A 21424-nucleotide genomic window follows, 5' to 3' on the forward strand; every position below is an offset into this window, starting at 1 on the left:
GCTTGGGAGGCTGAGGCAAGAGGATTGAGAGTTCAAAGCCAGCCTCAGCAACTTATGGAGGCCCTAAGTAACTTAGCAAGTCCCTGTCTCAAAATAAAAACTAAAAAGAAGGGTTGGGTTATTGCTCAGTGGTTAGACACCACTGCATTCAATCCCTGGTACAAAAACAATGGGGTCTGGAGAGCTGTGGTCCTATGTGCCTGGTGATGTCTGGGTTTGCACTATGGGGTGTGGTCCATGGCAGAGAATGGAGAACTATTGAGGGTAGGGAGCATTGCCAGTGGCTAACTCCTGATAGCATGAAATAAGATTACAAGAAGAAATGGCATTGTGCTGAGCCCTAAAGGATCAGGAGGCTCCCAGGTAGGGAAAAAAGCAAGAAGAGAGACATTGACATCTCAGGAGGAGATTGAAGCATCTTTTAGTCAGGGCAAGTCTTCTCTCAGCCATCTGTTGACCCTGGAGGTTCTGCTTGCCTCAGCCACTCCTTGTATATAAAAACTACTCTGGGTTGGGCTTCTTTCTGTCTGAGTGCCCACTGGCCCTGGGTTCTGACCCGGTGCTCTGTGTTCTTGCTTAAATTCAGCTGATTGCTTGTGTGCCCATGTTGCAGGTCACCACCTTCTCCAGACTGCTGACCAACTGTGACTGCGAAGCTCTAGGGGCAGAGGTGAAGGGCTTGGCCCCTAAGCCTGTGATCCTGTCACTGCAGCAGTTTGACACTGAGTACTCATTCCTCAAGGAAGTCCGGTGAGGCGCCCTGCCTGCCCATCACCCTTGGCCCCTGCCCTGGGAACGTGGTATCGCATGCCAGGGTGTGGTAACCACTTGTAAGGAACTCTGAGTACTATGGAGGCTCATTGCTCAGCCTCCTTGAATGCCCCTCTGGCCCCAGTTGTAAGACAGCTGTGTCCATCTGTCTCCTGAGCACTGTGTGGCCCTTTTCTTCTCCAGTGGATTGCATCCTCACCTTGTGGAGGGAGACCCCACCTGGATGCTGGATTCTGCATGGCCTGTGTTTCCCTTCACTTTGTGGAGTGTTATGATTCATGTTTTTTTGTTTGTTTGTTTGTTTGTTTTTATTGCTTGTGCTGGGGATTGAACCCAGGGATGCTCTACCACTGAGCCACATCCCCAGCCCTAATTTTTATTATTATTACTTCTGAGATAGGATCTGGCTGTGTTGCTGAGGCTAGTCTGGAACTGGTGACCCTCCTACCTTAGCCTCCTGAGCTGTGGCTGCCCATGTTTTAGGACAGAGGACTCACTTGGGTGATTCTCTTTTTCTTTCAGAAGCAGCTTAATGAAGACAGCCAGACATAAAATCCTCATTGTCCAGATGGATTTTGATGATGGCACTCACAGTGCTCAGCTCATTGCATCAGCTAAGTATGTTCTCAGCAGTTTTCTAGGAAAAATAAGAAGCCACAATCTCCCCAGGACATCCTGAAGAATTTTTTCCATGAAAACAGTGTGGAAATAAGAATGACTCTCCCTCCCAGCTCCTGACATGGACTAGAGAAGCTAGAGAGTAAAGCATGAAGGAAAAGGCCAGTAATGGCACAGAAATTGTGGAATGCAAGACCTGTCAATAATGGAATTTTTGTAGTATTTAGGAGAATATGTTAAAGCTGTGTGTGCAGTCATTTACAGTCCTTTTTTGATCATTTTGATTTTGAATCACATAATTAAAATTAAAGTTCAGTCTGGGATTTAGCTTGGTGGTACAGCACTTGCCTAGCATGTCTGAGGTCCTAGGTTTGATCCCCAGTACTGCCTAAAAAAAAAAAAAAAAAAAAAGAACTTATCATAAGTTTAAGGGCAGTAAGACTATATAAATAAATTAATATTTATTGAACATTTTTGTGGTGTTCATAAATCTGTTGCTTTCATAATTGCTGTGTTCTGTTACCTCATGTAATTAAGAGTGACTTCTGCCCCTTTAAAGCACTGGTAGCCTAGTACAAGTTAAGGCCTAGCCAGATCCTATAGGGAGGTGGTCTGCGGCCACTGGGTGTGCAAGGGCCACTGTACCACATTGTACTTTCTCAAAATGGGAAGGCCAGAAAGCCCCAACCTCTGGCATGTGGGTGCTCTGAGACCTGCAGGGCGGGTGGGGATTCTGATCAGCCCTGAGAGGTAGGAAGTGATCCTGCCAATTGGAAGCCACCCTTCTCCTCTCATGAGAGTTGTGGTGGCCCCTGGAATTGTGTGGAATGTGGTAAAGTCCCAACAGCTCTTGGGATGAGGCAGCCATCTCACACCTTAGCTTTTGCTCCATTGCTTGCTTTGTTTTGATTTTTGTTTTCTCAATAGGTATTCTGCTATTAATGACATAAACAAAATACAAGGAACTCAGGGCTGCGTCTTCTTCTTTTTCATCACAAAACTGTCCCGGATGAGGAACAGGGCATCCTACGTGGGATTCCATGGAGGTAGGGCCAAAAGATGAGTGACTGTCTTTAAGTATATCTGGGCTGCCTCTTGGGGTCCCATACTGTATCTAGGTCAGACACCAACCCCATCTGTCTCCGGGCTTCTCTGGGCTCACTGTTCACAGCCATCACTCTGGGACTTGCTGCTGCTGTGTCAGCATGGCTTGGTCTACCTCAGGTGTGCACAGGACACACTCCTGCTCCCACTCTTCATTATACAAATGACTCAGAGATCTTCCCCTTTCACACCGGCCGTAGTGCTGACTCTTTTGCATGTTCCTGGGAAAGTACTGTGTTCAAATCAGTCCATCCCTTTTTCTGTGGAAGGTCACCGGTTGGCTTATGTAAGACAATTGATATTTTGGAAAGAGGGAAACAAGTTTAATAATTTTATAGATGGAAAGTCAAACTGTCAGCACTTTGCAGCACTTTCTAATTATGGGACAGTAAGTATGGTAAGATGAATGTAAAGAACTGTGAACAGGATCCATGGAGACTTTGCATGACTACATAAATCAGCCTCAACACCCATGTTGATGGTGAGAGTACTGATGTGATGTAGGGGGTCTGATGGGTTTTGGTGTGTTCAGGGATGTAGGCTTTGAGGTACCGATCATCACTCTGACAGTAGAGTGATTGAGCATCTGGACAGAGGTGTGCCCCTACTCATGACAGACAAGAAGAAAGCAGAAAGATGTGAGAAGACTCGGTGGCTTTGTTCTTCACAGGGCTGTGGCAGTCTGTGCAGATTGATGACCTCCGAAGGTCCACAGTCATGGCTGCTGATGTGACTAAGCTGCAGAGTGTCACCATTAGCCAGCTGTTCATGCCAGGAGGCAGCCTAAAGTGTGAGTTGCAAGGTGGCAGACTGCAGAGGTGGGGGCGGAAAGGCAGGTGAAAGGTGCCAAGTTAGGCAGCCTCCTGTGAAGCTGGAGTCAGGGCTGCCACATTTGAGTCACCTTTGAGTCTTGGCACCTGCCTGCAGCAGGAACTCAGAATGTGGCACTGAACTGCCTGGCTCATGGTCCACATAACCAGAGCCTTGGGAAGGCCAAGGAGCAGCATCTAGTGTATCAGCTGGTGTGCTGTGGGTCATGTGCCAGCCCTCAGCCCAGGCTGTGGGGCACCTGACTAGTGGATGATGGATGTCCCCTTAACTGAAGCTACCAATGAAGCTTGGGACAGGAAACCCTGGTGAGGCTCAGCCTAGGCACAGACCTGGTACTACCCACCCCTTTCCTTCTCCAAGTGGTGACTTGATTGTGTTCCCTTCATTTGCAGCGAAAGGCAACCAGGAGGAGGTGATGGAGGCAGAGACCAGCAAGTCAGGGGAGGTAGCAGAAATGGAAATGAAAAAGGAAGTTTCTGAGGAGATGGAATGGGATACCGCTGACCTGCGGGGCAGTGATGTGAGTTCTCCTCTGTTCCCTTGTTGGCTGCAGGTGGCTGATCTGGAGAAGCACAGGCAGCTGTGCCAGCGTCAGGCTGAGTCTTGCCTTCTCTTTATGCTGGAAGTGTAGGGGACTTACCAGGACAAGATCTGCCTTTCCCTTCTTTATGAAGGCTCTTAGTTAGCTCTAGGAGCTGTCCCTCAACTACTGGCCAAATTCGTGATGTCAGCCATCACCTTGCCAGTGGACCTCTGGGGGTGGGGCAGTACACTGGGATCAGCCCGGGGAGGTCAGTAGGTCAGCTTTACCATGGAGACTGGTCACTGTTGATTTGGGCAGGTGGACACCAGGCCACCTTCTCATGTGGGTAGCGTAGCTTTCACCCACCCTGGAAATGGCAGCAGCAGACGATGTGCTGTCTCCCTTGGCAGGCACAGGTCCTGGACACCACCAGACTGCTGAGGAGCTGTGTGCAAAGTGCTGTGGGGATGCTCAGGGACCAGGAGAGCTGCCTGCACAACATGAGGAGAGTCACCATCCTCCTCAGCCTCTTGAACAGGGATAGTGTGTGCAGTGGTACGAGTCATGTCCCTGCTTCTCATCCTAGTCCAGCAAGCCCTTCCTGAGCAGTGGGAATCAAGTGGCTGAGTATGGAGATCTGCCCTTCTAGGTTCCTGTGGCTTGGCAAATGCAGCTGTCATAGCGGGAATCTCAGAACATCTCATGAATTCTGCTCTAGAGTTGGCCTGGCCAGAGGACCTGTAGCTTCCCTCTGTGGGATAACTGGTCAAGCAGCACAGCAGAGCATCCAACTTGGTGCCCACAGGTGTACCAAATTATGTCCTTTCTGCCTTTTCACAGCCGCGTTCTTGCGGATATCCAAGATGCGCCTCTCCTTCCTTCTAAAGAAGCAAGAAGAGAACCAGCTCTGCAGTCTGAAGGAGTGGGTGGGGCGAGAGGCTGCGAACCAGGATGCACTCCAGGAGGCCGGCACCTTCAGGTACTGCAAGCAGTGGGCAGTGCAGGGACCTACTATACCGTCCCAGGGGAAGGAGCACACCAGGTGTTTCTTTCTCTACCTATGTGGGGGGCAGAGCTATGTTTTTGCTCCAAGAGCCCAAAACAGACCTGGATGGTGGGCATGTGTGGGTTATTGGCCATGCAGGTGGTGGTCCTAGGGTGTTTACTGGCCACCTGGATGTTGGTCTTGGTGGATTGTTGGCCACCTGAATGGTGCTCATGGGGATGGTTGGCTTCCTTTCTCTGCTTTTGTGTCCTTAACTTTTTTCATAATAGAAAACTTTAAAAAAAATTGTTCTCAGGATGTTTGCCAGCATGTCATAAACCAAAGCCAGGTTTGCCATTCAAGGTTATTAAAATTGAGATGGTTATGTTCAGGGAAGTAACAGAAATTATCTTCCCATCCCTACAGCTTGAAGTAACAGCAAGTACAAAAATAGGACCCAGGAGTGTCATTTATTATCCATAATCATTTATTATCCTATAATACCATGACCCTTTTCTTCAGACTTGAGACAACCTTTGAGGAGCCTGTGCTCTGGGGACAGGAGGGTTGCTCAGGGTCTCAGATGGAGGGTCTGAGGGTCTGAAACCACCTGTTGGCAGGATGATCTTAGGCCACTGAGGTTCTCCAGGTCCCTCCAGCTCTTCCCTTCTGACCCCCTGGCTCCAGGCCTGCTGCGCCACATGGCCCACAGGGGGAATGTGGGCGATGGCAGAGTCCTGGGAGGCCAGGGCCCATGGGTGCTGGCTTCCTCATCACAGGAAGTTTTCTGTTTCAAGTTCTCTCTGCAGTGCTCCTTGACTTCTTTCCTAGTTACATTGTCTGAAGGAAGTTTGTGAGCCCAGAAACTGAACCTGCTTTTGTCTCCCTGAATGGTCTGTCTCCCTTTCCTCCCAAGCCATGTCCCATGGCCCCTTTGCCACTGTTCCTCTGGCCTTGATGGGTTTGCCAGCCTCCCTTTTTACTGCCCCATGGTCTCCACAGCACCCGAGTCCAGTTTCTTCCCCGTGGTCACCAGCAACACCCAAGAACAACTGGACCTGTTTGCATGGTACCCTCAATGCTCATTTCTGAGGCTGGCAGGATGTCATGACACTTCACCAGCACTGTGTGTCCGGGACTTAATGTCATATACCCTTGGGGCTAGATAGCCAGCCTCCTTGGAGTCCTTTATGCCAGGAGTCCTCTGGTTTTTAGTTCATCATGTTATGCAGCCTGTTGCCTTCATTTTTTTTTTTTTTTTTTGATTCTCAAGTTGTTTTAAATTTGGTCTCTTGGAGACCCTCTGTGGTGACTGTTACTCTGGAGCACTTTTCAGGCCTCTCAGCTGCTCCGGCCCAGGGCCCCTTTCACCACCTCCCCCACATCCATTGTGTGTGTTCTAGTCTGGGGCCTTAAGTCAAGGTCATTATCCTTGCCTAATGGGATTTTTTTCTCAGTATAATGTTTTTAAATTATCTCTAGAATCCTGTGTACTATATATCCAGAAAAAAAAATCCCTACAAAGGGCTTCACTTTTTTCCCCAAAAACAAATATTTATTAATTCTTGTCTTTTATCATGAGTAAAAAATATATCATTTTAGCATGAACATGAGATGAGGTTAATTCAACAAATTAAGCACTGTCAGTCTAAAGTACTCAGGGTTAGTTACAGAAACACCTATAAGAAAAGCCGAATTCTAGATAAACATGTTTTCTTATTTAACTTTGTATCAAATTTAGTTTGATCTCTTCATCTTTATTATATTTTATCTATAGCTACTTTTTTCTTAAAATATTCATTTAATTTTTTTAGTGAAGTTGGTCTTTATTTGATTTGTTTATAGAACCTAGTAGGCTTGTTCTGAAAAAAATTATATAAAAATGCAGCAAATATTTCTTCACCTTTTCAAGGCACTAGTTACTGTTATTAGATGTAGAATTAAGTTCTATCCAGTCCTGCTAACTAATCTTAAAACAATTTCATTTGTGAATCTCTTGTACTTAAAAGTGATAGAAACTTCAATTTGCAGCCCTGGCTTGTAAGCTAGATGGCTTGTTGACACAGAGGAAGGAGGTGTCAAGAACAGCACTGGCTGTGATACTGAGCCACTGTCCCCTATCCCCTGTCCCACCCCTGCTACAGGCATAGCCTTTGGAAGCGAGTCCAAGGCACAGTCACCCCTCTGCTGGCCAGCATGATCTCTCTCATCGACAGAGATGGCAACCTCGAGCTTCTGATCAGACCAGACTCACCAGCCTGGGCCCAGGACCTGTGGATGTTTTTTTTTAGTAACACTAAGTTGCTGAACATTCCGCTTGTGATGAATAACATAAGGTGAATGAAAATCCACACATCACCCTCAGTAGCTCTCCTGGGCTTGAGAACGTAGGCTCTGTTTTCCAAGGAACGTTTCGCCAGCTCCTTCTACATCCTAGAGGCCATGGCATCCTGCAGGCCTTTGTTGCATATCCTCTCTCCTTATTTCCTTCTCTCAGGGCACCTGTGATAGCTCAGAAAGCCAGGTTGGACTCTGTGTGCAGTGGGGACACTGCCCTTTGGAAAGAATTTGTCCTTAATCATGCTCATGCTCCATTATGCATGATCTCTCTCATCGGCAGAGATGGCAACCTCGAGCTTCTGATCAGACCAGACTCACTATCCCTATTTTGTGCGGGGCCTTCCCAAGTTTCCTGTTCAGATTTCAGGGACTTCATTTCTGGAATGTAGGCCAATAAGGTGCAGGGGAGGGACAGGCGCAGTCACTGGAGACCTGTTTCTGCCTGAGGCTTTGGGCCCCTCCTAGGCCCTGCATAGGTAGCCTGCTTCATTGTATCTGTTATCAGGGGTTATGAGGTAGCCCACCAGTTCTTGTTCAGCAGGAGTCCTGGCCATCAAAGGAGACAGCAACTGTCTATGCAGCCTTGTTTTATTTTGATGTGGTGCAGGGGATGGAACCCAGGGCCTTACACATGCCAGGCAAGCACTCTACCATGGAGCCACCTCTGGCCCACAGCACCTTCACCTCTCATTCACCTCACCTCACTGCAGATCCAAGAGTGAGATGTCCTCCATCATGGTGCAGAACTATATGAGCCTTCCCGAGGGTGCTTGCAACAGTGTCCCCTTCAGCTGGAGAATCAGGGACTATGTGGAAGAGCTCTGGGTCCAGGCCCAGTACATCATGGATGTAAAAGCTGAGACCTGCTCAACGTGGGCCCGATGCAGTCCTAGTGAAGCAGCCTTTATCCACAAAGACACTGCCTGACCATCAGTGGGCAGACAGCAGCCAGCACCTGGTAAATTCTGGGACTTGTAGTTTTCACACTTTGCATGTGGAATAGGCTCAAGTTCATGTCCTGCCTTCATTTTGAAATTTCTGCTGAAGGAGTGAGAGTCATCAGGAGGCCAGAAGCCTGTAAGTCACACCATCAAGTGAGCCTGTGAGGTGATTTAGTAGTGTACTGAGCAGCAGGCTGGTGAACTGGAGCATGTTCCAGCAGGGACGGGGCTTGCTACCTGCTGCAAGTTGACCATTCCTGTCCTGAGGCTCAGACCCAGGAAAGGTCCCCTTTAAACTTTCTCAGCAAATGCTAGCAATGTAAGTGTGTCCCCTTCTTCCATGATAAGCCGTTCATCCATCCTGAGTCATACAAGCTAGAGAGTGTGTGCTTTGCTGTCACTTGCTGGGGGCTGAGTTTGGCCATAGTCATTCCAAAAAAGCCAGTGGCAGGGCTGTGTTTTTGGAAGTCATCTTTCATGTACACATGAACTCATCATTTCAGCATTCACTTAGAGAACCAGTAAAAAAGTGAACTTGAAAGTGAACTTGTTTTCCTGGGTCTGTATTCTGCTGCATATCCTAAACCAATGTGAAGCAGTCTGTTCCCTGCTGAGAGGGTGTTTCTTCACCTAGGACAATGCCCTACCCAACCCTGCTGGTCCAGCAGAGTGTGCAGCTGGGAGCCAACTCCCCATCAGCTGGAAGGCAAATCTCCCTGGTTGGCATAGTCTCTGGCCCCAGCCCTGATGAGTAGCCCACTCAGTCCTGATTCCCTAGGAACCCAGGGTTACTGGAGCCCATTACACTGAATAGTCATGCAGCACAAAACTCAGACTCCCTCAGATGTTTTTTTCTTGTTGGGGCTAGCATGGCCTAAATTGAATGTTGATCCTGCCTTCCTTTCTGTGTTCCCTAGTCTATACATCCACCACTCTCTAGTCCCATAAGGCAACCAATATCACTTTGTCTCTGAGTCACCCCCAGGGGCTGCTCTAGCCTATGGCTCTCCTTCCTGGGGAGCAAGCTTCTCTCAGCTTGTGGCTTCAATTGTCTCAAGCCACTCTGGCTTCCTCCCTGCAGGACGGTCAGATAAGTTAGTAGAAATCTTCCAGCAGACTCCCTTGGGCATGTTTCTTGCCAAGCTCCCTGGAGAGCAGCATCAGGAGCTGGTTCAGTGCTACTTGAGGGACTTCTTGCTTTTCACCATGAGAGTGTCCACCTGGGAGGAGCTGAAGGTAGGTATCCATTCAAGGTCATGTGTGGAAATTCCATGGTCTGGACTGGGGGCAAACATGGGAACTCAGCTTTTGAGAGCTAGTGCTACCATGTAGGTTCATCTGCGCTTGATGAACCCTGTCAAGTGCCAGGCATTCATTAGAACAGAATGAAGCCATGCAGAATGCTAGGCTAAGAATGTCCCCTGAGCTGCTCAGAACACAGGGCCAATCCTCATCACTCCCCAAGGCCTCCAGGAATGCACATTCTAGTAACTTGAGAAGCTTTCCAGATTCCTTGTATCACCCCTCTTGAAATTGTTGAGTTTCTCTTGACAAAATTGAGATAAATATGTAACTGACCTCTTAGGGTAAGAATAATGAGTGAAATTCAGTGGAAAGATTGATAGGTTTTGTTTTTGGTGCTGGGGAGAAAACCTAGAGCCTCAGTCCCACTAGGCAAGTGCTGACTGCAGAGCCAGAGCCCAGCCCAAGATGGAAACTCAGCTGCCTTGTAGTCACACGCAGAGCAGAAAAAGAAGGTGGAGAATATAAGAGAATATACTCTAGCCAGCATGACGAAAGGTTAGCGAGGAGTTTGTGGAGAATGAGCAGAATATACTCTTATTTTTAAAACGGGTAGAAGTTACAAGCCAGCTACACAGGGTGTAATTGTGCAAGTTTCTAGAAAGCTTTGCTCACATGCTTAGCCCTACCAGTGACTCAAGAGAACATATAGAGTCTCTAGATACCAGTTGTACCTGCTCATCTGGCAAAACTGAGTTTTCAAAAAGAAGGGAGGGCTTACAGGCTTCCTGGGCAGATGCTGAGCAGTGGTCATGGCAGGGTGATTAGAGAGCCTGCCCCCCCCACCACTGCTCATCAGAGGCCAGGCAGGTGCCCACAGCAAGGTTTTCTAGCTTTTTGTCTGATTATGAAGAGTTAGAAACAATTTGAATGTCCAATAAATGAAGAAGGGACAATTTATAGTATGTCCATTTTAAAATGGTTGTTTGCAACCATTGAAAAACAATATTTGCACAGATAATGAGTGATAGAGGATTCTCATAATCTTGAGTGGAGAAAATCAGGAACACAGTGATCTTGAATTGAGGATGATTCTGAGGAAAGGCACAGCTAGGAAAATGGCTAGAGGCTCTACTGAAAAGCAATCGGAAGATAGGAAGTCTGGGTTGTAATTCTCTTTTTTTGTGATTTTTGAATAGTTCTGATTTCCCACAGGAAAACATCTCTTTATAATTTAAAAGTTCATACTGAAAACCTTTCAAAACCCCAGTTTCTGCAGATGGCGCTGTGGTGCTGTGTCTGTGAGCTTTGAGCAGCCTCAGAGAAGCCCGAGGAAGGGCTCTACCTGCCGTGGGTACACCTGGCCTATCAACATTTCAAGACCCGGCTGCACAACTTCTCCAGAATCTTGACCATCCACCCACAGATTCTACAGAGCCTCACTGAAGTTGTACAGAAGCACGACATGGCTGGCAGTGAGATGGTACAGCCCCCCTCGGGAGACGCCTGTCCCCAGGAGCACAAGGAGAGATCCTTTAGGGGCCTGGGAGTCAGCATAGCCCAGAGGTGTTGGGAACAGCTGGGTAGTGCTTCCTCTATCCCAAGACCCAAAGGAGCAGGTTATGAGCCTGGAATGCAAGGACACACTCTGCCAGGACCTCTGGCCGAAGGGGCCCTGTGGGGTCATGTGACCACTTTCCTCTTCCCAGACACTAGATGTGTTGGCTGCAATGGCCTGTGCTGAAATGCTGATAAGGGACATCCTGAAGCCGAATCCCCAGGCCTGGCTGCAACTGGTGAAGAAGCTGTCCATACCACTGGAGCTCGTCTGCTCAGATGGGTACTTGCGAGGCAGTGGGAGCACAGCCAGAGCTGTCACTGTGGAGGTCAGGTGAGACCCAGAGCCCGGCTCTCCCTGGCATGCTCGGCCTGTGATCATCAGTGGACTCCAGGTCCTGGCACACCTGGCAGCAGGGTGAGCAGGTGCTCCTTCCATGGGAAGGGCTCTTTGAGCACTTACTCTGCGCTTGATGAACCCTGTCAAGTGCCAGGCATCTCGTTAGATGCTTGAGAAAGAGGATAACCACATGCAGGGAGGCCATGGTGCGCCAGAGCCACAGAAAGGCAGGTTATTCAGCTGCACCTGGAGAACCACTGTGGTGGCAGGGAGCCATTAGAATGGACCGACGCAGGCAGGGCAAGCAGAGGGGCAGGCCTTCAGGGTGGGGAGGGTCCCAACCTGTGCTATGCTGTGAGGGTCAAGAGGAACTCACTGTGTGAAGGATTATGAGAGAGTGAGCACAGTGGCTGAGCATGCTGAGATAGCAAATTGAGACCCAAAGTCCTGCCTGCATGGAGAGCTGGGGGAGTGCTGAGGGCAGGGCTGGTGGATAATCCCTCCTGTCAGCTCGCCTTCCCATGCTGCCTTACACCTGCCTTCTCATCCCTCCTCCTGTCTCAGAGTTCTCTGTTGGAGCTGAGTGTGTAATACCCTCTTTTGACAGAACCCAGTGGAGTCGTGTTTTCTCTATTGCACTCTTTGTGGAACACGTGCTTCTGGGGACTGAGAGCCAGATTCTTGAGCTGGGCCAGCTGGTGACTAAGTACGTCTTCTCACTAGACAAGGTGAGCACGGGCAAGTCTCTTGGTGGGATGCAGAGACATGTGTTGTTATGAGTTTGCCCTGCCTGATTGCTATATCGTGGCATGTCACTTAGGGATAATAATGACTATGTAGAACGGGACTTTTGCAGGAAACTTGTTTGTGGATGCTTTGCAAGAGCTGAAGAGTTAGGCTCCACCCACCTCCAAGCTGACCTAGAGCAGGCCAGCATCCTAGCCCTCAGGGACAAAGTCACCACCACCCTGAGCAGGGTGAAAGTGATGCAGGAGAATGCCACTGGAGTGGGGGACTTCAAAATACATGCAATTCATTGGACCACGGAAATAGAAAACCACTGAGCCTCTGCTCCCAACACCAGATAAAGCCAATGATAGCACAACCAGTGCCCCTCAGAGAAAGCCACCATCTCTGTGGCCAAGCTGTCTGGCAACAATGGTCACTCAGCACAACCAGATTCCCACCTCTTTCACCCCATGACCTGGGCTAGGGTAACTGTTGTGTGATCTCATCCTGTGGTTGGAATGCCATTGACCTCCAGAGTGCCCACTGTCAGGGTGTCTGAGAAAGGCCATTGTAGACAGGTATGCAGCCTTTGAAATGCAGGCAGGCACATAGGAAATAGATTGTCATACCCAGACTTGACCAGAATGTCAGAGGCCTTGTGACGGTTGTGATTGCTGTGAACTTTGTTGTTCACCAACTTATTTGAGGCCTGCTTTTACTTCTTTTGGATGTATAACTAGAAGGGGACTCACAGTATCAATTTATTAAATTTCTCTGTCTCTCTCTCTCTCTCTCTCTCTCTTTTTTTTTTTTTTTTTTTTTTGTCCCGGTGATGGAATGCAGGGGTGCTCTACCACTGAGCTACATCTCAGCCTCTTTTTAAAATTTGAGTCAGGATTTGGCTAGGTTGCTGAGACTTGCCTTGAACATGTGATCCTCCTGCATCAGGCTTCTTTATCGATGAGTATGTGCTACCTTGCCTGGTTCGGAGTTTTTTGTTTTGTTTTGTTTTAAAAATGAAGAATTTTAATAGAATTTAATAATGAAGAAGTTTGTTTTTAATAATGAAGAATAATGTTTTAATAATGAAGAGCTTTTTTAGAATACTTTTATTTATTCCTTTACTTTATTGTGGTGCTGAGGATAGAACCCAGAGCCTCACACATGCTAGGCAAGTGCTCTACCACTGAACTACTACCCCAGTCCTCAGAGGGTTTAGATATTCATTGCCATAATAGCTAGTGATGCTGAGCTCCTTTTCTTGTGCTTCTCAGGTATTTATATATCTTTGGAGAAATGTCTAAGTGCTTTATCCATTGCTGAGTTGGTTTGTTAATTAACAAATCAAATTTATCAGGATAATAAACACATCATTTCCAAGTTTGATCAATCATGGGAATTCAAGGATGGCTAAAAAATATCTATGAATGTCATCAGTTATATAAGCTAAAAAATAAACTCTAAATAATAATTTCAAAAGGCAAAGAGAACATTTGACAAAATGTATGATTTAGAAAAAATATACCCTCGGCAAAGTAGCAATAGGGAACTATTCTTATTTGTATAATGCTCTTATAGAACATCAGTACTAACATTGATACCACAGGTTACCAGTGACAAGTCTTGCTTCCTTACATGGTGAAGTTTGAACATTAGAGAAACATGCAGAGGCAAGCATGTAAAGCATATTTAAAAATGGGTAACATAGACTTCTCCCAGAAGGGAGAAGGGGGCCATAGCCAGTATCCTGGTATCCCAAGAAGTGAGGGTGTTCTGCCTTTTTATATGTTCTAGGCTTCCTTTGTTCTCCTGTTCTCTTCTCTTTTATCTCTCTCCTTCCTGTGTTAGTGACTAGGCCCAGAAGATGCTTGGTGGGATGGCCAAAAGGTGAAAAACAGATGGGCTGGAGGGGTCAAAGTGGAGTGAACTGGGCAGAAAAGGGGCTTAATTAAAACTCCCTATAGGGAGGGACAATCCCTGGGACAGGTTACCTTAGCAACATGTTGGAGCAGGGTCAGGTTATCTTGATGAGGATGGAGAAGTGTTCTGAAGGAATTAACATTTCAATCCTTCCATTCTCTGAATTGACCCATCAGCCTGTCTAATTCTGGCTTCAATATCATGCCTGACCACAAACTCTCAGAAACAGCCATTAAATCATTAAATTCACTATCCTGCATTGCTGAAGATGTGCATTTATAAATGAGTGTCCTGGAGACACTTTGATTTATTTTGTGGTCCTCAGGTGGAACTCTGGGCCTCATTCATGCCAGGAGAGGGCTGCACTACCCAGCTGCTTCCCAGCCCAACTTCTTGTTTTTACTGAAGTAGACATACGCTAGACTGTTAGTACAGCACTCTTTAGAATCGTGAAAACCCAGATACACACTAAATATCCATTACTGGAAACAGGTATCTGAAATATTCATGGGAGCTGCCATACAGTGGTTAATGCCAGTGATCTGCAGCTGATCTCCCAACCAGGAACTCACAGAATTGGGCCTGCAGTGGGGCCTCCCAGGCCACAGGGTTTAAAGGGCAGAATGGCACAGGGCAATGGCAGGATGTTTACACAGGCACACAAGACCTCAGAGAAGCTTAGGAATGTGGTTACCCGGGAGCGGAGGGGGGACACTTAATTATAAAGGGCTGCCTGTGCTGCCACAACTGGATCTATGTGTTGTTCCTTTAAAATATGATATAACCAGGGGTGGCAGTGCATACCTGTAGCCCAGCTCCTCAGGTGGCTGAGGCAGGAAGATGGCTTGAGTCCAGGAGTTTGAGAGCAGCTTGGACAACACAGCAAGATCCCATCTCTAAATAAGTAAATAAATAAAACAAGATCTAAAGCCAATATTACAAAAATGCTGAGGTCTCTCAGAGCTTAATGGTGTGTAGCAATGGTCATTACATTATTATCATTTAAAGATTGAAATTCATCAAGAGAAGGGAAGGGGCAGACCTGAAAAGAAAAGAAAGGAAGAGGGAAAATTTAGACACTGGGAATTTGGTTCTTCTCTTTTAAAAGCAGCAGAGCCACAAAGAGATAAAAGGATGGGAAACTGCTAAGAATCCCTGAGGCCTTGGGCTGCCCCTCCTCAATGGGTGCCACCCCTCACCAGGCCTTTCTCCTCCAGTGTCTTCAAGAGAACTCTGACCTCAAGACCCACAGGCCCTTTGTGGCTGTGATGACCATTCTCTGTGAGTGCAAGGAGCAAGCCAGCAAGAGCCTAGCCAGGTGAGAGAGGGTCTGGGCTCCAGGCGGGAGGGATTGCTGCCCCTGGGGTGCTGGTGTCTGCCTTGGAGATTGAAATTTAAAGATTGGATTTCAGGTTTGGAGTTCAGCCATGCCTCATTTGCCTGGGAGATGCTCAAGATCCTGTGTGTCTGCCCTGTGACCATGTGTACTGCTTGCCTTGCATCAAGATCTGGCTGATCTCCAGGCAAATGACCTGCCCCTACTGTTTAACTGTCCTGCCAAAAGCATAGGTAAAACACTTTTCTCTTTAAAAGTCTTCCTCTTTTTTCTGTCCTTTTTTCTCAAATATAATATTCAGAAATTCAATTTCTATTAACCTCCATCTGATAAAAGCCTGGCTTCAGAGAACTCTCTGAAGTGAGACTCCCTTTTGGGTATCTCAGAATTCCTCTCCCCAAGACACACATGTCCCGCAACATTTTGAGACAGCAAAATTCAGAAACTAATAAATGAAGCCCTTGAAAGAGACCCAAGAAACTTAGATACAGCTTTTCTATCCTCCTTTTCATCTGAGTGGTGTGTACAGGAGTGGACTCCAGGCCTTGTGCAGGCTAGGCAAGCCAGCCCTCTACTATCAAGCCACACACCTGCTCTTGCCCAGCCTTTGGGAGGTGCAGGAAGAGAGCTATGGTGCTGTGGGCTTCAGACCGTGGTCATGCTCCATCCCTGGTGGCTTTGCCCTCTCTTTCCTCCCAGTAAAGTGTTCTGTGACAGGCTTTGCCTGGTTCAATGATGGAGGCGTTCCTGAAAGAGATGTGTGTAGAAACTGTCTGCAGTTTTGAAGACAAACTAATTAACAGAAGTAGACACTTGCATCTGTTGATGTAAAATGATTTGCTGTCTGAATCTCAAATCATTCTGCATGCAGGGATTTGGGAACACTCTGAATCCTCTGACTGGGTTTTCACTGTTTCCTCAGGGTGGCCATTGGGAAACACGCCCAGTTCCGGCAGATGTGCAACAGTTTCTTCATGGATCTGGTTTCTACCATGTGCTTCAAAGACAGTACCCCTCCTCAGAAGAGTGTGATTGATGAGCTGCTGTCTCTACTCTTTGTGCAGAAGGAGCTTTTGAGAGATGCTCCCCAACGTGAGTTACTTTTTTCCTTCAAACCTTGATTCGGTTCCTCTCTGTTTTGTGCCATGATATGAGCAGTAGCACCTTTTTCTTTCTGGCTAAGGATACCGGGAACACACCAAGTCTCTCTCGCCATTTGATGATGCTGTGGATAAGACTCCTGTCATCCGCTCCGTGGTGCTGAAGCTGCTCCTGAAGTACAGGTGGGAGTGGGTCCCTGAAGGCACACTTGTCTGAGGCCTCAGTTTCTCTGGGCTGAGCTGTGCTTGGTCTTTGTGCTGCCAAATATCCTAGCTCATGATCTGGGAAAGTTTCTTCAGTGTGAGGAAACCTGGTCTCTGTTGCTTATGTTTAGACACTGAACCCTGTGGGCATGTGAGTTGGGCATTGCCAGGGTCTGGTACAAGTAAGAAGACAGAGTTCTGGGAAGGACCCTTGGTGTGATGAAACATGCAGAACCCATGCATTAGGAATGGTGGTTCTGACCCTAGCTTCATGGCCACCCCAGGGTGTGATTTGCAGGGTGGTAACTCAGACTGTACCTTAGCCTCGGTGTCCTCCAGTTCAAGATTCCACAGCACGCGGACTATGTGTTTTCTCAGTTAGACAGGCGGTCAGTGATGTTCAAGCATGGTGTCCTCTGGCTGATCCTGTGTGTTCATTGAGCTTCAATTCTCAGCGTGCTGGCAGAGACCCTTTGGTGGGGAGGGGTCCCAGACCTCAGAGTTTTTAAAAATAATCCTGAGACAGTAATTTGCCTATTCAACATGTCCATATTTGCAGTAACATTGCCAAAGCTTCTTTGCATGAAGGAAATTGCAACCATAGTCATGGTCATCTTCTCCACTGTGCATATGTAGTTTTTCAAATGCCAGTTTCACATATGAGCCTTACTAAATCTCAACCCCTGAGGTTTCAATTTTTTAAAAATATTTCTTAGTTATAGTTGAATGCATATCTTTATTTTGTTTGTTTATTTTTATGTGGTGCTAAAGATGGAACCCAGTGCCTCAAACCTGAGGAGAAAGTGCTCCACCACTGAGCTAAAACCTCAGCCTGAGGCTGTGATTTTTAATGTTGTGTAGAAGCAGGAAATAGATCCAAAACATTGCATACCAGGGGACAGTGGTTATCTCAAAGAATTCCACTCCTAAATGTCTCCAGATAAGAATTGGCTGCTTTTCTCAGGCCTTGCCAGTTTGCCTGAACCAGTGACCACCAGACCACAGATCTCTGGTGATGTTGATGAATGTAGGTAGGTATCTACAACAACAGGTTGTAGACTAAAAAGATGCCAACATCTCAAGATATGCTTTACTCAGCTAACCAAAGCTTTTCCAAATGACCAATGCCTGATATCACAGATTCAAAAAATGATGCAGTGGCTGGATATGCAGCTCAGTGATAGAGCTTTTGACTAGCACACGGTGAGGCCCTTGATTCAATCCACAGCACTGGGAAAAATTCATAACAGAGTAGGATTGTAATATAGTTGATGGGATTGTAATATAGTTGATGATGAAAATAACTGACATGGTATCAAGTCCCATAACCAGCCTTCAGAAATGATTACTTTTAAAGTGTTGGTACAGTATTGAAAAAGAATAACCCCAAAGATATATAAGGACTATTAAAAAATTCTTCCTTTTCCAACTACATCATGTGTGAGGCCAGGTTTTCTTTATACGCTTCAATATAGCATCAGAAACAGATGTAGGAAGTCAGCTGACTTCTGTTAAACAAGGCTTCCAAGAATTATAGGACTATAAAAAAGCCACACTTCTAAACATCATTAACACATGTGGGTTTATTCTTTTTATCTTAAATGAATTGATAAATATTCTTGAACTTTTTTAGTTTTAATTTCTAATACCATAAACATTGATAGATTTGACCCACATGAACAAAAAGTTTCTTGTAGTTTTCAATAAATTTTAAGCCTGTAAAAGAGCCCCAAACCAAAATGTTTGAGAACAGCTGAACTGCAATGTGGAATTTCATATTCCTCCAAGAGTGTGCAAACATTTTTAATAAAAAGCTGTTAAAGCTATATACCTGCATATGTATGTATTATACCTTTATACTCACACAGAGAAAGAGTTGGATAATAGATTGATTAATAGATGCGCTTTTGTGTAGGGTGATCCTGACATCACCAGGAATAATACTTCTCTTTTCACAGCTTCCAAGCAGTGAAAGATTACATCCAAGCCTATTTGTCCCTGTTAGAGAAGAAAGCGCTCATCACTGAAGATAAGACCGAACTCTATATGCTCTTCATCAACTGCCTAGAAGTAAGCCGGCTGCCTCTTTGTTGCTTTTCTTCTGCAAACCATCTGAACCATATGGTTTAGGCAGTGGCAGTGTTTCTGAAAACTGTCAGAATGCAGCTTTATTCAGTACAATTAACAGATGCTTCTTTTCCGTGTGGAAAAATAAAGATGTTTCAAAGACATTTCTCTGCTCTTAGATGTCACACACACAGTCAGAAGCCACTTGGTGATGTTTCCTTCACTGCATATTTGATGGTGGTCTCGTGAGATCCTTACCTAGTATCTGAAGCTGTCTGATGTTTACACAACATTGAAAGTCCCTAAGGATGCATTCTTGCAGGTGTCCCTGTTGTTAAGCAGTGTGTGACTACATTGTCAGTCACATGCCTGCAGGTGCAAAGCGAAGACACCACAGCCTGGAGGATTACACCTCAGGGTTAGCAATGGTCATCCCCAGCTGGCGAGATCATGAATCCTTTTTAATGTCTTCATATTTTTATTTCCAAATTCAAGATTATACACATTTTTTTCTCATATGTTTGCTTTTTCAGTTGTTTTCTATGAATCAAAAAATTTATACTTAGATCTACAATAATGGTCTTTATTTTCCCTTGAATTCTCACTGGAAATTTTAGAAGGTTTGGGGAGTTGCCTCTTACAAAGTATAATATCCTTTTCTTTCTTGTTCTCTGTTCCTTAGGATTCAATTCAGGAGAAGACCAGTGCTTACTGCACAAGGAGTGAACTCGACTGCCTGAGGGAGGAAGGCCATTTCCTACAGACCTGCTCCTCAGAGAGACAAGGCCAAGGACCTGCCACTGCTGCGTCTGTAGAGTTCCTGCAGGAGGTGGCCAGGACTCGCCTGTGTCTTGACAGAGCTTCTGACCTCCTCCTGGAGTTTCAGGAGGGATCAGGCAGGTCTTCTCTACCTTGGAGAAGTTAGCTACAGGTTCAGAAGGACAGGAACTGTCCTTAGGGTCTTGCTGGCCCTTACCATGGTCCCCTCTTCTGGGTGTTTTTTACTGAGTTCCCCAGAAGCAGGCCCTCAATCCTCAGTCACTAACCAGCTTTCTCCTTGCACTCTCAGAGCTGGCTGAGGAACAGCAGGGCTACCTGGGGCACGTCCAGCAGTTCTGCACCCAGGCAGGGAACGACTGGCACCGCGTGTACCTGGTCCGGAGGCTTGCGAGCCTGCGTGGGATGGAATTTGTGAAAAGCCTCTCCAGGGAGGGCCATCAATGCCAGTGGGTGTTTCCCAAGGGAGTCATTGCACAGCAGGTGAGACGCAGGTCCCTGGCAGAGCGGGCAAGCTATGGGCACCACTCCTCACCCTCCCAGCCCTCACGACAGGCAGGACACAGGCAGGCATCTGGTCCTTGGTCTCTGCTTCAGGGTGGGATTAGGCCACTTGCTATAGGGCAAAGGTAGGCATGGACACATGTGTGTGCACACTTGTGTGTGTTTCTGGTTCGTTGTTCACCTGCATTTTATCTAGGCTTCACTTCAGGGAAAGTGAATGAGTATTTTTTTTAAATATTTGCTTCCAGTAAATTAAAAGGTGACCTCTTGCAGGCTGTGTCTTGTGCTCTGTGCCAGGCAGAGGTGGGTAGACTTGAAAGCCAAGTGTAATGAGTTTGGCTTTCAGGCTTCTCTGTTCCCAGTGCTCAAAATTTGAAAATTCTTACTGTCCTAGGGTTAAAAAATATGGCACTGCAGCTCCTGGCATCTTTAATATGACCAACTGGGACTCAGGGATGACATGTTTTTTGTCACCTCGCTTGGGGTGGTGCCATGTGTAGAGAAAGCAAGAAGCTCCAGGGTCAGCCTCCCTCCTCCCAGGGCTCTCCAACCCTATGGAAGACATGCTTCTAAAGACTCCCAGGACTGTCATGCCTGGACCCTACAGGGAGTCCCAGCTGAGCTACCTCCAGCCTCCAGTGGTGTCTGCTGTCTTTCTTAGCCCATGGAGATGGGCCTTGCAGAACACCTCAACCCACTCCACCATGACTAACCCTTTTCTTTTGAGCTGCAGAAAGACCACATGGGCCAGATGGACCAATACCTGGTGCATGGGGAGAAGTACAAGGCACTTCGTGACGCAGTGGGCAAAGCCATGCTCGAGTGCAAGGCCTCCGGCCTCGAGGCTGCTCTCATGGTAGGATGGGCTCAAACATTCTCCCTGATGTAGGTGCCCCCCCTGACCTTGGTTATGTCAAAGGATGCAGATGTGGTGGAGAGGGCCTCTGAACAGCCCCTAGAGTGACACTATATGCCAGGAGGCAGATGCCCATGGTCTCACTGGTAAGTGAAAGATGTCAGGACAATTAGTAAAATTCATAGCTGTATGGATTCACAATCCACATATATGCTTATGTGTCTATTTTGATGTTGATACAGAGATTTAGGATTCTAATCTTTTAAAAACATTTTTAGTTGTATATGGACACAATACCTTTATTTTATTTATTTATTTACTTTTTATGCAGTCCTGAGGATCAAACCCAGTGCCTCACACATGCTAGGCAAGAGCTCTAACACTGAGATACAACCCCAGCCCCAGGATTCTAATCTTTAAATTGTTCTGGTCTTGCTTCCTTTTTGAGTCCCAGTTTATTTGGGCCTTATGCTGGAAAGAGGAAATAGAAAAACCTCTCAGGAAACATTTCCAAGACCAGTGAAGTAGTTGGAGGAGAACAGGTGCTGACTTCTGTTTCTCCATCATGGCTGCCTGGCCCTTGTGCACTGAGGATAACCTGAGCCTGTCTCATGAACTCATAGCCCCAGTCATGTGCGTGGAGGGCCATGGTGCGTGGCCCAGGGAAGGTTGCTCCAGG

The 21424-nt window shown here is 46.8% G+C and overlaps 1 pseudogene; it reads left to right on the plus strand.

The window, feature by feature from the left end:
• Window positions 1-21424, plus strand: part of LOC144251330 (E3 ubiquitin-protein ligase RNF213-like) — a 64100-nt pseudogene that overhangs the window by 28857 nt on the left and 13819 nt on the right.

The sequence above is a fragment of the Urocitellus parryii genome, assembly GCF_045843805.1.
Source record: "Urocitellus parryii isolate mUroPar1 chromosome 13 unlocalized genomic scaffold, mUroPar1.hap1 SUPER_13_unloc_11, whole genome shotgun sequence".
In the NCBI taxonomy this organism is placed as follows: domain Eukaryota; kingdom Metazoa; phylum Chordata; class Mammalia; order Rodentia; family Sciuridae; genus Urocitellus; species Urocitellus parryii.